Below are 14,276 nucleotides of genomic sequence, written 5' to 3' on the forward strand. Positions count from 1 at the left end.
CGGATGTGGGGGGATAGGAGATTGGCAGCGGCAGAGCGGAGGGTGCAGGTGGGAGTGTGCCTGTGGAGGAGGTCGGTCAGGTAGGATGGGGCCAGGTTATGGAGGGCTTTGTAGGTTATGAGGAGGATTTTGTACTGGATTCTCTGGGGGATGGGAAGCCAGTGGAGTTTATAAAGGACGGGGGTGATATGGTCACGGATCGAGGTGTGTGTGAGTAGACGGGCAGCGGAGTTTTGAATGTATTGAAGTTTATTGATGATTTTTGAGGGTGCGCCATAGAGGAGGCTGTTGCAGTAGTCCAGACGGGAGGTGATGAAGGCGTGGATGAGGGTTTCTGCAGCTGTGGAGGAGAGGGATGGACGGAGACGGGCAATGTTTTTGAGGTGGAAGAAGGCTGTCTTTGTGATGTGTTTGATGTGTTTGTCGAAGGAGAGGGTTTGATCAAGGATGATTCCAAGATTCCGGATGTGAGGTGAGGTGGATACTGGGAGACCATCAATGTTGAGGATGAAGTTTTGGGTGGATTTGGTGAGCATTTTTGGACCAATGATGATGATTTCAGATTTGTTGCAATTGAGTTTGAGGAAGTTTGATTGAAGCCAAGATTTTATTTCAGTAATGCAGTTTGTCAGTGTAGAGTGTGTGGTGGAGGAGATTGACTTGGTGGAGATGAGGAGCTGGATATCATCGGCGAAGCAGTGGAAGTTGAGACCATGACGGCGGATTAATTGACCAAGGGGGAACAGGTAGAGGATGAAGAGGAGGGGGCCAAGGACTGAGCCTTGGGGGACACCTTGGGGGAGGGGAGCGGTGGGGGATTTACAGTTGTTAATGGAGATGAACTGGTGTCTGTCAGAGAGGTAAGATTTGAACCAGGATAGGGCTGTGCCGGTGATGTTAAGGGAGGTTTCAAGTCGGGTGAGGAGAATGGAGTGATTTATGGTGTCAAAGGCGGCGCTGAGGTCAAGTAGGATGAGGATGTTGAGGTTGCCAGCGTCAGAGGAGAGGAGAATGTCGTTTGTGATTTCTTCCATTTCCTTCTTCGCAGCTGGCCGAGTCAATTGGGTGGGCCACTATCAAATGGGGAAAAATGGCAACCTGAGGCTAAAACAAAAGACCCTTAACCTTTTGGACAGTTCCTGGTATTTGGATGGAGGGAGAGAGGAAGGGAAAATCTGGACTGTGGGACAGGATCATGAGGGCTTCATGTGGTAACATGCAATTAGGAGGCAGAGGCATGACTCACTGAGTCCAAAAGCTTCCATGGGTGTTTCCAGGTTGAAAAGGAGAATCTTAAAGCCCCTTCCATCTCTCTTTCACCATCAGATCACCAATCACCAAGCAAGCAAATGTTAAATTTAAATAATGGATCAAATTATACAGTGGATCTAGGATGTTGACTTGATTTATTTTTCCCCAGGGCAACATTAGTGAACACTACCAAATTCACCTGCATGAAAATGGCAGGTACAAAAGAGTTGGAGACTTTCTCTGCTTCCTTTCTATTATTAATTATTTTCCTTTGCAGTTTTGGAAGAGATACATTGGTGCCTATGTGGCGATAGAAGCTGTAATCTCATCGATGAACTCCTCACACATATCCCCATCCTGCCCACCTTGAATCTACCCAGTTCACCAAAGAGCATGCCTCCATATCCTGAAATTTCAAACCATCTGAGGCAGGCCAGCTGTAGCTCACTGTTCCTCCTGGATATGGAACTGAGAGGGTGGAAACCACGAGCCAGGTATTAAAATAGCGTGAGCTTCGACTTAAGGGCCTGTTCCACTTAGGCGATTTTTTAGGTGACTGTCGGCGACTGTCAAAGTCGTAGCAGATCGCCAAAATTTTCTTTTACCCTACGACAATGCCGAGCCAGGTCAATACAAGTTTCTTTTTTTTGTGAAACTAGCACCTGGCTAAGAGATTACACCGTCTTTGGAAACATCGCGAAATTCCCTCGCTTGCCTGACCGTCAAACTGTCGCCTCCAATCTACCTGTCAAACGTCCTGACGGTAAATAAATTGTTTAAACAAAACTATCTCCTGGTATCTTCAAATGCCTTTTCTTAATTTAATATTTCGTGCTTCTAAATGCATCTGCGACAACCTAGCAAACCTGGGGACAGCATGCGACAGACAGCGCCCGCAATAAGCTACGATACCTGGCGACAAGCCAGCTGTCACTGAGAATTTCTATCTGGAATTTTTTTCCGTGACGCGCCGAGATCCACTACGATTCATTGAAGAATCTCATGATCATGCCCGCGACACCCCGGCGAACGCTCGGCGACAGCCTAGTCGCCGGCAGTCGCCTTAAAATCGCCTAAGTGGGACAGGCCCTTTAATGACAGCAAGCAAATTTGACACTTGCCTTTTCCACACATTCATTCCCAAGTAATTTCAACCTCCACCCGTCAAGATGAACAGACATCAGCCTCAGCATCAGAGAAGTGATCCGATCCTATCGCCAAAGTGTGCACCTCTGTAGGATTGCAGATGAGGTATTGCACGGTGTAGTTTGGGTCTTCATTACATGTCGTCTTCCTTTTAGACAATAGACAATAGACAATAGGTGCAGGAGTAGGCCATTCGGCCCTTCGAGCCAGCACCACCATTCAATGTGATCATGGCTGATCATTCTCAATCAGTACCCCGTTCCTGCTTTCTCCCCATACCCCCTGACTCTGCTATCCTTAAGAGCTCTATCTAGCTCTCTCTTGAATGTATTCAGAGAATTGGCCTCCACTGCCCTCTGAGGCAGAGAATTCCACAGATTCACAACTCTCTGACTAAAAAAGTTTTTCCTCATCCCTGTTCTAAATGGCCTACCCCTTATTCTTAAACTGTGGCCCCTGGTTCTGGACTCCCCCAACATTGGGAACATGTTTCCTGCCTCTAACATGTCCAACCCCTTAATAATCTTATACGTCTCGATAAGATCCCCTCTCATCCTTCTAAATTCCAGTGTATACAAAATTTATATCCTCCCTATCTAATCCTAATTGTGCAGCACACTGCTTTGGCTATCCTAAAACCTCACATCCCTGCCTCACAGCGCCAGAAACTCTGGCTCGATTCTGATCTTGGGTGTTGTCTGTGTGGAGTTTGCACATTCTCCCTGTGGCCACGTGGGTTTCCTCTGGGTGCTCTGGTTTCCTCCCACATCCCAAAGACACACAGGGTTTATGGATTAATTCTCCTCTGTAAATTTCCCCTTGTGTCTGGGGATTGGTTGTGAAAGTGGGGTACCATGGAACTAGTATCAACGGGTGATCGGTGATCGGTGGGGACTCGGTGGGCCAAAGGGCCGGTTTCCATTTGGTATCTTTCGATCAATTCAATCAATCAATCAATCAATCACGTTATGCTATCTCAAGTGGAAAGTTAAGGTGACAGATGTTATTGTACATCCCTGAACTATTTGGACTGTCACTTCCAAAACTGATGTATTATGCAAACTTTACAAAAGAGAACATTTCAAACAAAGCCAGACAAAACCTCCAATTAAATCACAAACCAGGGGATAAATGCCTTGAAGCAACGGATTACAGAACAACCAGCCCTTGAAGAGCTTGGAGTCACAGGATACTCTGATGTTAAGGATCAGTGAGTGGTGTCAGAGTGCAAATCTACTGTTATTTCCACAGCTAATGTTGTTGAAAAAATAGTCACATCCAAAATATTCAATTGTATTTCTGGGGAAATTTTGATTTGAAATGGAACATGCAGCAATCAAGATAAAAAGGTTTATTGTCCATTTCCTTAATTTACATTATCCTTTTCACCCTAAGCCCCTGTGCTTTGAAGATAGACACAAAATGCTGGAATAACTCAGCGGGACAGGCAGTATCTCTGGATGGAAGTAATGGGTGATCCGAAACATCACCCATTCCTTCTATCCAGAGATGCCGCCTGTCCCGCTGAGTTACTCCAACATTTTGGGTCTGCCTTCGATGTAAACCAGTATCTGCAATCCCCTCCTCGTGCACCCCTTTGCTTCTTGTTCCACAGTGACTTTCTATTAAACACCAGCCTTATGTAAAATTTAATCCAGCACCTTGCCTTTCCCTCTGGCTGGAATTTATATCTGTGTACAGTTCCAGATCTGGCCATGACTGCTTCCCTGATATTCTTCAACATTCAAATTGTGGCTGGGCCTTCAGCTCCTGAAATCTTTCTTTGTTTATATAAGTCATTGAAAGGTTTGGGAAGTCAGGAATATCTCTGGATCATCCAAGACACAAAAAGCTGGAGCGACTCAGCGGGACAGGCAGCATCTCTGGAGAGAAGGAATAGGTGATGTTAAAGGTCAAAGTCTGAAGAAGGGTCTCGACCAGAAACGTCACTGTTTGTACGTTTGGCCCTGGTGAGACCACACCTGGAGTATTGTGTGCAGTTTTGGTCTCCAAATTTGAGGAAGGACATTTTTGCTATTGAAGGTGTGCAACGTAGGTTTACGAGGTTAATTCCCGGGATGGCGGGACTGTCGTATGTTGAAAGAATGGAGCGACTCGGCTTGTATACACTGGAATTTAGAAGGATGAGAGGGGATCTTATTGAAACATATAAGATTATTAAGGGATTGGACACACTAGAAGCAGGAAACATGTTCCCGATGTTGGGGGAGTCCAGACCCAGGACTAAGAATAAGTTAAGAATAAGGGGTTTAAGAATAAGGGGTTTAAGAATAAGGGGTACGCCATTTTAGAATGTAGATGAGGAAAAATTCTTCACCCAGAGAGTTGTGAATCTGTGGAATACTCTGCCTCAGAGGCAGTGGGGGCCGATTCTCTGGATGCTTTCAAGAGAGAGTTAGATAGCACTCTTAATGATAGCGGAGTCAAGGGGTATGGGGAGAAGGCAGGAACGGGGTACTGATGGTGGATGAACATCCATGATCACAGTGAATGGCCATATTGGCTCAAAGGGCCGAATGGCCTACTCCTGCACCTATTGTCACCTATTCCATTTCTCCACAGATGCTGTCCGACCTGCTGAGTTACTCCAGCTTTTTATGTCTGTCTCTGGTAATAGATTGGTGGGTCTGGACTCAGATAGAAGCCAGACCAAGTAAAGATGGCAGATTTCCATACACATGAAGCATTTGGTGTTTAAAAAAAAATACAAGAACAGAGCTTTATCTCAGCCTATAAAGTGGCACCTGTGGAGCAAAAGGTTTATTTAAAAGGTCCAGGATGGGAACCTGCATCAACATCAACAACTGCAGGATGGGACCCTGCATCAACATCAACAACCAGGATGGGACCCTGCATCAACATCAACAACTGTGCGATGGGACCCTGCATCAACATCAACAACCAGGATGAGACCCTGCATCAACATCAACAACCAGGATGGGATCCTGCATCAACAACTGTGCGATGGGACCCTGCATCAACATCAACAACTGTGCGATGGGACCCTGCATCAACATCAACAACTGTGCGATGGGACCCTGCATCAACATCAACAACTGTGCGATGGGACCCTGCATCAACATCAACAACCAGGTTGGGACCCTGCATCAACATCAATAACTGTGCGATGGAACCCTGCATCAACATCAACAAGCATGTTGGGACCCTGCATCAACATCAACAACTGTGCGATGGAACCCTGCATCAACATCAACAACCAGGATGGGACCCTGCATCAACATCAACAACCAGGATGGGATTCTGCATCAACATCAACAACCAGGATGGGACCCTGCATCAACATCAACAACTGCAGGATGGGACCCTGCATCAACATCAACAACCAGGATGGGACCCTGCATCAACATCAACAACTGTGCGATGGGACCCTGCATCAACATCAACAACTGCAGGATGGGATTCTGCATCAACATCAACAACCAGGTTGGGACCCTGCATCAACATCAACAACTGTAGGATAGGACCCTGCATCAACATCAACAACCTGAATGGGACCTTGTATCAACATCAACCTCTTTTCCTCCTCAGATACTGCTTGATCAGCTGAATTCTTCCAGCATACTGTTTGTTGTTCTAGATTTCAGCATCTGTAGTCTCTTTAGTCTACAAGCATTTATATTTACTTGAAATGTTTGAATTTGTTTTGTAAAGATTACGAAATTGTGGATAGCAGTAGACAGTGATCTGACAGTGGGAAAAAAAGCCCAAATTTGTAAATGGAGGTTGGTTGTCAATCTTTTGTGACGCTAACAAGCTTGTTGGTACCACAGAGAGCAATAGATTTCCCAGTTGGTTACTGAGAAGCTAAAAGCATATTTCAATCCAGCACCATCTGAAATATTTTAGATACATGTTTGATATTATCAATGGTGGAGGAGGTAAATTGGAATTACCCTGTCAGTCTGAGAGACAATGTAATCTTAGCTGTTCATCGACAGCACTAAAGAACTGATTAAATGACAAGTGAATATACTGTAGGTTGAATACTAAACATATACGATTTTACTTTGGGTAGGCGCTGGGGAGTGTAGTCTCAATGGAAAGAACATTGAGAAACATGAAGAAGTTTTGGTCGGTTCCAGGCACAGAAGTCAATTCATTGGGCAAAGCTTCAGGAGCAGAGGTCGCGATCTCGGTTGTGTCTTACCCAACGGGACCCGGTTGAGTGGACAGTTCTGGTAGGAGGCTAGCTAAATGCAAAAACATGAGTGATGGAGAAAGTGCAGGTCGCGTGAATATAAAATGCAAGAGGTTCAATTACCAATGTCAGTAAAACTACGCGCTGACACCTTCCCATTTAAATCCATCAACAAGAAATAAAATGTGTAGGAAGGAACTGCAGATGCTGGTCTGTACCGAAGATAGACACAAAATGGTGGAGCAACTCAGCGGGTCAGGCAGCATCTCAGGGGGGAAAAAAGTGATGTTTCGGCTGGGAACCCTCCTGCAGACGGAAAGAAAAGTAGGAATAGGCCTTTCAACCCTTTGCTTCTGCTCCGACATGAAATAAGATCATGGTAGATGTTTTTACCTCAACAACACTTTCCCAGGGTAACCCTATATCTCTCGATTCCCTCTGCAATTGTAATAAACTTAGACAACTGTAGTTTAAGCCAACACGATGGGGCTTCGGGAGAGGATTGCAGGGAAATAGGACGAGCTTGGATCAGCACTTTGGTCAGCATGGACTAGTTGGGCTGAAAAGCCTGTTTCCATGCAGCTTGACTTTATGATTCCATGACTGTGTAACAGTCTGGGATGGCAGGACTTTCATATGAAGAAAGACAATAGACAATAGGTGCAGGAGGAGGCCATTCAGCCCTTCGAGCCAGCACTGCCATTCAATGCGATCATGGCTGATCACTCTCAATCAGTACCCCGTTCCTGCCTTCTCCCCATACCCCCTCACTCCGCTATCCTTAAGAGCTCTATCCAGCTCTCTCTTGAAAGCATCCAACGAACTGGCCTCCACTGCCTTCTGAGGCAGAGAATTCCACACCTTCACCACTCTCTGACTGAAAAAGTTCTTCCTCATCTCCGTTCTAAATGGCCTACCCCTTATTCTTAAACTGTGGCCCCTTGTTCTGGACTCCCCCAACATTGGGAACATGTTTCCTGCCTCTAATGTGTCCAATCCCCTAATTATCTTATATGTTTCAATAAGATCCCCCCTCATCCTTCTAAATTCCAGTGTATACAAGCCTAATTGCTCCAGCCTTTCAACATACGACAGTCCCGCCATTCCGGGAATTAACCTAGTGAACCTACGCTGCACGCCCTCAATAGCAAGAATATCCTTCCTCAAATTTGGAGACCAAAACTGCACACAGTACTCCAGGTGCGGTCTCACCAGGGCCCGGTACAACTGTAGAAGGACCTCTTTGCTCCTATACTCAACTCCTCTTGTTATGAAGGCCAACATTCCATTGGCTTTCTTCACTGCCTGCTGTACCTGCATGCTTCCTTTCAGTGACTGATGCACTAGGACACCCAGATCTCATTGAACATCCCCTCTTTCTAACTTGACACCATTCAGATAATAATCTGCCTTTCTATTCTTACTTCCAAAGTGAATAACCTCACACTTATCTACATTAAACTGCATCTGCCATGTATCCGCCCACTCACACAACCTGTCCAAGTCACCCTGCAGCCTTATTGCATCTTCCTCACAATTCACACTACCCCCCAGCTTAGTATCATCTGCAAATTTGCTAATGGATAGACTGGATAGACTAGGCTTGTACTCGCTGGAATTTAGAAGACTGAGGGGGGATCTTATAGAAACATATAAAATTCTTAAGGGGTTGGAGAGGCTAGATGCGGGAAGATTGTTCCCGATGTTGGGGGAGTCCAGAACCAGGGGTCACAGCTTAAGGATAAGGGGGGAAGTCTTTTAGGACCGAGATGAGAAAACATTTCTTCACACAGAGAGTGGTGAGTCTGTGGAATTCTCTGCCACAGAAGGTAGTTGAGGCCTGTTCATTGGCTATATTTAAGAGGGAGTTAGATGTGGCCCTTGTGGCTAAAGGGTTCGGGGGTATGGAGAGAAGGCAGGTACGGGTTACTGAGCTGGATGATCAGCCATGATCATATTGAATGGCGGTGCAGGCTCGAAGGGCCGAATGGCCTACTCCTGCACCTATTTTCTATGTTTCTATCACAATAACTGAGGTACTCCAACTACTGCATTCCCATGTTAGAAAAGCAGGTGCATATGTAAAGGTATTAAAATGACTGAAGCCCTTAACCCTGAAGACTACCAATCTTTTATGTTAGATGAAAAGTTAGGTCATTTTATTACACCAGGTATAATAAGATAACCTGACAGGGGGAACCCAGAGATTGTGAATAATATATCGTGGGCTGTAGGTTTGACTCCGTTTCTCTCCCCCCCCCCCCCCCCCCCCCCCCCCCCCCCCCCCCCCCCCCCCCCAACATGGGACCTCCAGTATTCTGTTTTTAATGTCAGAAATTATTTTTATGTTAACTTGGTGTTCTCAGTCGTAATCAGTTCATTTAAGACAAGATAATCCCACAATGGGCTGCAGGATCAGAACTGTAGTAACACTAATTAGAAAATCATAATGAATCTGACGTTTGAATCAGAACCTTATCACCAAAGAATAAGGGCCCATTACGGTAAAGGGGTTGCCTGGTAGCAAAAGGAAAAGAAACATAAGATCATATCATAAGTCATAGGAGCAGAATTAGGCCATTCGGCCCATCGAGTCTGCTCTGCCATTAGATCATGACTGATCTACTTTTCCCTCTCAACCCCATTTTCTTGCCATCCCCCAATAACTTTTGACCCCTTTACTAATCAAGATCCTATCTGTCTCAACTTTCAAAGTACCAAATGACTTGGCCTCCACAACTATCTGTGGCAATGAATTTCACAGATTCACCACACTCTGGCTGAAGAAATTCCTCCTCATCCCCATTCTAAAGGTGAGTCCTTTTATTCTGAAACCCCCTGGTCCTAGACTCTCCCACTACTAGAAACAGACCATGAAATCCTTGCAAAGCATTTAAAACTCTGCACCAGTTCTGTACTTACCCTGTTCTCTTTCTATTAGGTACTGACCATACCTTAGAACACTTACAGTGAATTACATAGAACATTACAGCACAATGTCTGTGCAAATAACCTTACCAGTGGTGGGATTTGAACCCAGGCCTCCAGGACGAAGGAGTCAGAACCTTAGACTTCTTAACCACACCTCCACTTGATTCTGCTCACATTTCAAGGGTTGCAAACCATAGGTTTCATCAATTTACAACAGAGTAATTTTTTTCCGTTTATTTCATAAACATGAGTATTCTGTTAGTGTTAAAAAAAACTATGCAGCTTACATTGCACCAATTTATGCAAATATAATGTTTTAACAAAGGCCGAAAAGTAGCTAAAATAATTTTGCATTTCTGCATTGCATTTTGGTTCAGATCCCAATTCTATTTTCATTTCTGTGCAGCGGAATTGGGACGCACGGGGGATATAACATAAGAGAGAATTCATCTTGAAGAACGATAGCTCGAAGCGCAGATAAGGAGCAGAGAAAGGGGGAGAAATCATGGCAGATAATGAAGCAGAGGTCAAGGGAGGTTAGCAAGAGACTGTCTGCTTCTCCCACGGGAAGGAGAGAAAAAAAATCAAGAAGAGGAGCGATAAAATAGAATGAACGGATGAAATTGGGGGCTGGGTGAAATGGAATACCTAAGAGGATAATAAACAAAACACATTTAGCTTATCTGAAAACAGTTAGTCTGCATGCAACCGATGGAGGCCATTTGTATCAGCTTTCTGCTGTAACATAAATCCTGCTTTCTTTATGCCCAATTGAATCTGGGATCTATCTGTGCTTTCTTCAGTGTATTAACTAAGTCCATTTTCAATGTACTGGGTAACTGCAAACTCAAGCATTTCATGAGATGGATCTGCTCTTTATGGGGCAGAAATAACACTTTGTTCAGCAGTCAAATGAACAACATGATTTTTGATATGTTTTTGCATTGCTTTGTGCAGTTCATTTGTCACAGAGGGCGACATTATCACACAATGCAAGAGGAAAGACAGAATGATGCTTTCTCATACCTAACCACCCAAGCAAAAGGTAAAAGACACATTCTCCGCAATTGAAAATGGGCAAAAATTACCTCGCTGTACTAGTTTAGAACATCAGACTCATCGAGCGTGAGGTGAACAGAGATTTGTGAAATGTTCCCAGAATCTTAAAGTCCAAGAAATTAGTGGAACAAAAGGGAGCCATTCAACCCATTAAAGCAATATCAGCTGAAGACATTTCATGGAGAATAACCACTTTGTAATTTCAATATGCAAATCAAAAAATCTTTTGCCCAAACATCTTTTACATGGACAGTGTTGCTCCTTCCACTATCTTTTCAAGCTGTTTAACTCCTCCCTCTTCTGTCGTGGGGTAGACTGACTCCCCCCCCCCCCCCCCCCCCCTCCCCCCAATCTTTGCACGCATCGCTTTAAATTAATGTTTCATGGATCTTGTGTTTTATGACTGTTGGCTGATCAATTTCCCTCCTGGGACAAATAAAGTTCTATCATATCGTATCGTTGTAATTTCCAGCTTCCCATCTTGTGAAAGTATTTCTGCTATAATTTCCCATTGTCCTTCCCCTCTTACCATGAATCCATCTCACCTATCTTTGCCTTTTCTGGAAGGGGAACAGGGCCTATCTATTTTACCCTATCTGTGCCTCCCGTAATTTGGCACACTTTGATCAAGTCTCCTCCCAGGATGCCAAATTCGAGAACAAACAGCCCTAACTCATACAACGGCACTTCATGACTAAAATTCTTCAATTCTAGCAACATCATCAAAAATATCTGCTCCCACAGTCCATATAAAGGTAAGAGTCCCATGTATCCTTGTCAAACCTTCATCCTCAGTGATTTATGGATTGCACTCAATGGTCTCTCTGTTTTGCTACCCTTTTAAATATACTAATATTTGTTGTGCATTAAACTGCCTTCTTTGCTTTCCCAAAATATATTACTTCATATTTCTCTGGATAGAATCCCATTTACCACATTCTTTGCTCTCCTGAGCAAAGTACCACCTACAGTTGACAGCTTTCATCCCATCAAATACAATGCATTCACAAAATGCTGGAGTAACTCAGCAGGTCAGGCAGCATCTCGGGAGAGAAGGAATGGGTGACGTTTCGGGTCGAGACCCTTCTTCAGACTGATGTCAGGGGGGCGGGACAAAGGAAGGATATAGTTGGAGACAGGAAGATAGAGGGAGATCTGGGAAGGAGGAGGGGAAGGGAGGGACAGAGGAACTATCTAAAGTTGGAGAAGTCGATGTTCATATCACTGGGCTGCAAACTGCCCAGGCGAAATATGAGGTGCTGTTCCTCCAATTTCCGGTGGGCCTCACTATGGCACAATGCATTATTGTGTTATCTGTAAACATCTTCACAATACTCCCTCCCAACTACAATTGACTGGCCTTCCGTGAACACTGGTCAATGGAGATCGAATGTATTATTGACAAAGTTGCCGGAATTTTAATTTGATAACTGTTTTGTTTGTAAACTGGCAATATGGGCAGCTTTTGATCTGATCGCATTACTACTTGGTATGTTTGTTTTGTTTTGGAATAAAGTATTTGTAAAAAATAAAAATAATTTTTTTTTTAAAACTACAATTGACTAAATGAAAGTATATCACAGAAAGCTGTCCAGAATCCTACAGTGAACACCATTTCAGTTACAAACAGCAATCCATGCTGTCTACCACTGAGGGGAAAAAATGGATCCATCTTGCTACATTCCCTTTGCTTTTGTGGGTTTTTACTTTTCTGATCAATGTGCCAATGTGATCTTGCCAAGCATCTAACAAGAATCCAGTAAACATTAAATATGCTATCCAAATTAAGCTTTATTTCAGCTCATCAAAAAGCACAATAATTCAATGACTAATTACCACCCTATCAGTCTACCCACTGTCATCAACAAAGTGATAAACGGTATCATTTATAATGCTCCAACAAAACTAACTCACTAATAAAAGACACAAAACGTTGGGTCAGGCAGCATCACTGGAGAACATGGATAGGTGACATTTCAGGTTGGGACCGAAGAAGGGTCCTGACCCAAAACGTCACATTGACGCAGTGGTAGAGTTGCTGCCTTACAGCGCCAGAGACCTGGGTTCGATCCTGACTGCAGGAGCTGTCTGTATGGAGTTTGTACGTACTCTGTGTGACCGCATGGGTTTTCTCCGGGTTCTCCGCTTTCCTCCCACATTCCAAAAACGTATAGGTTTTGGTAAAATTGTCCATAGTGTGTAGGATAATGCCTGTATCTGGGGGTGATAGCTGATTGTCGCGGACTCGATAGACTGAAGGCCTGTTTCACACTGTACTCTAAAGGATAGAGTCATAGAGTCACTCAGCATGGAAATGGACCCTCCGGCCCAACTTGCCAAAATCTCTAGAAGTAAAGTCACCTCGCCATGTTCTCCAGAGATGCTGCCTGAATGGCTGAGTTACTCCAGCGCTTTGTGTCTTTTTTTTGTAAATCAGCATCTACAGTTCTTTGTTTTGACATTCTAACTCACAAATAACCTGCCAATTGACGGAGAGTTTGGGATCTGCAATAACCACATGGCTCCAGTTGTTATCACAGCCTTGGTCAAGAGACAGAATCTAAAGCTTAATTTCAATGCTATCTGAAAGCTGAATGTCCGAGAGACAGTCCCTGACACCAAGGCAGTATTTGACTAAACTGTGGGAAAACTGAAGTCAATGGGCATCAAGGAGAAAATATTCCACTGGTTGGAGTCATAGCTTGTACAAAGGAAAACTCTTGTAGTGTTTTGAAGTTAAACATTCTAGCCCCAAGTCATCACTGCAGGAGTTATTGAGAACAGAATCATAGGCCCAGCCATCCTCAGCTGATTCATCCTTCCTTTCATCACAAAATCAAATGTGAGGTTTGTTTGTTGAGGATTTCACAATGTTCAATTCCACTTGCATCTCCTCAGAAATAAAGCTGATGGTACCTGCATGCAGAACAACCCGAACAACCCAAACAACTTTCAGGCATGGACAAATATTTGGCAAGTAACATTTGTACCTCAAAGGTGCCAGGCTATGATCTACTTCAACATGGGAGAGTTTAAGCATCTACTCTTGGCTTTCTATGACATTACCATAGCCAAATCTTCTGGGGTTCACCATTGTTCAGAAACTCAATTGAACGTAAATACAGTGGCTGCAAGACTAGCTCAGAGATTGAGTATCCTGTAGCAAGTGACTGGCCTACTGACACTCAAGTGGCACAGCTGGTAGTGGCACAGCTCAGAAATCTGAGTTTGATCCTGACCTCGGGTGCTGCCCATGAGGAGTGAGTGAATGAGTTTGACCTATGACTGGGTGAGTTTCCTCCTACATCCCAAATGACGTGAGCGTTTGAGGTTAATTGGCCGATAAATCACTTCTATCCGAGTGGATGAGAGAGTGGGATAACATGGAACTAGTGGGAATGGGTGATAGATGGTTGACCCATGGACTCAGCGAGCTGAAGTGTCCGTTTCCCTGCTGTATCTGTAAACTAAATTAAACTAAAACCTTTCCACCGTCTGCAAACTACATGTCGGGCGTGTGACAGAATACTCTGCATTTGCCTCCATCTGCAACATCAAGCAAGAAGTCAGCACCATCCTGGACAAAGCAGTCCACTTGATTGGTAGTCCCTTCACCAACCTAAGCATTCATCCCTCACTCCCAACAACCTTCTCACTGTGACTGCAATCTGTGTCATCTAAAAAATGTACTTCATTTACTTGTCCAGGC

The sequence above is a fragment of the Rhinoraja longicauda genome, chromosome 4, assembly GCF_053455715.1.
Source record: "Rhinoraja longicauda isolate Sanriku21f chromosome 4, sRhiLon1.1, whole genome shotgun sequence".
NCBI lineage: Eukaryota > Metazoa > Chordata > Chondrichthyes > Rajiformes > Arhynchobatidae > Rhinoraja > Rhinoraja longicauda.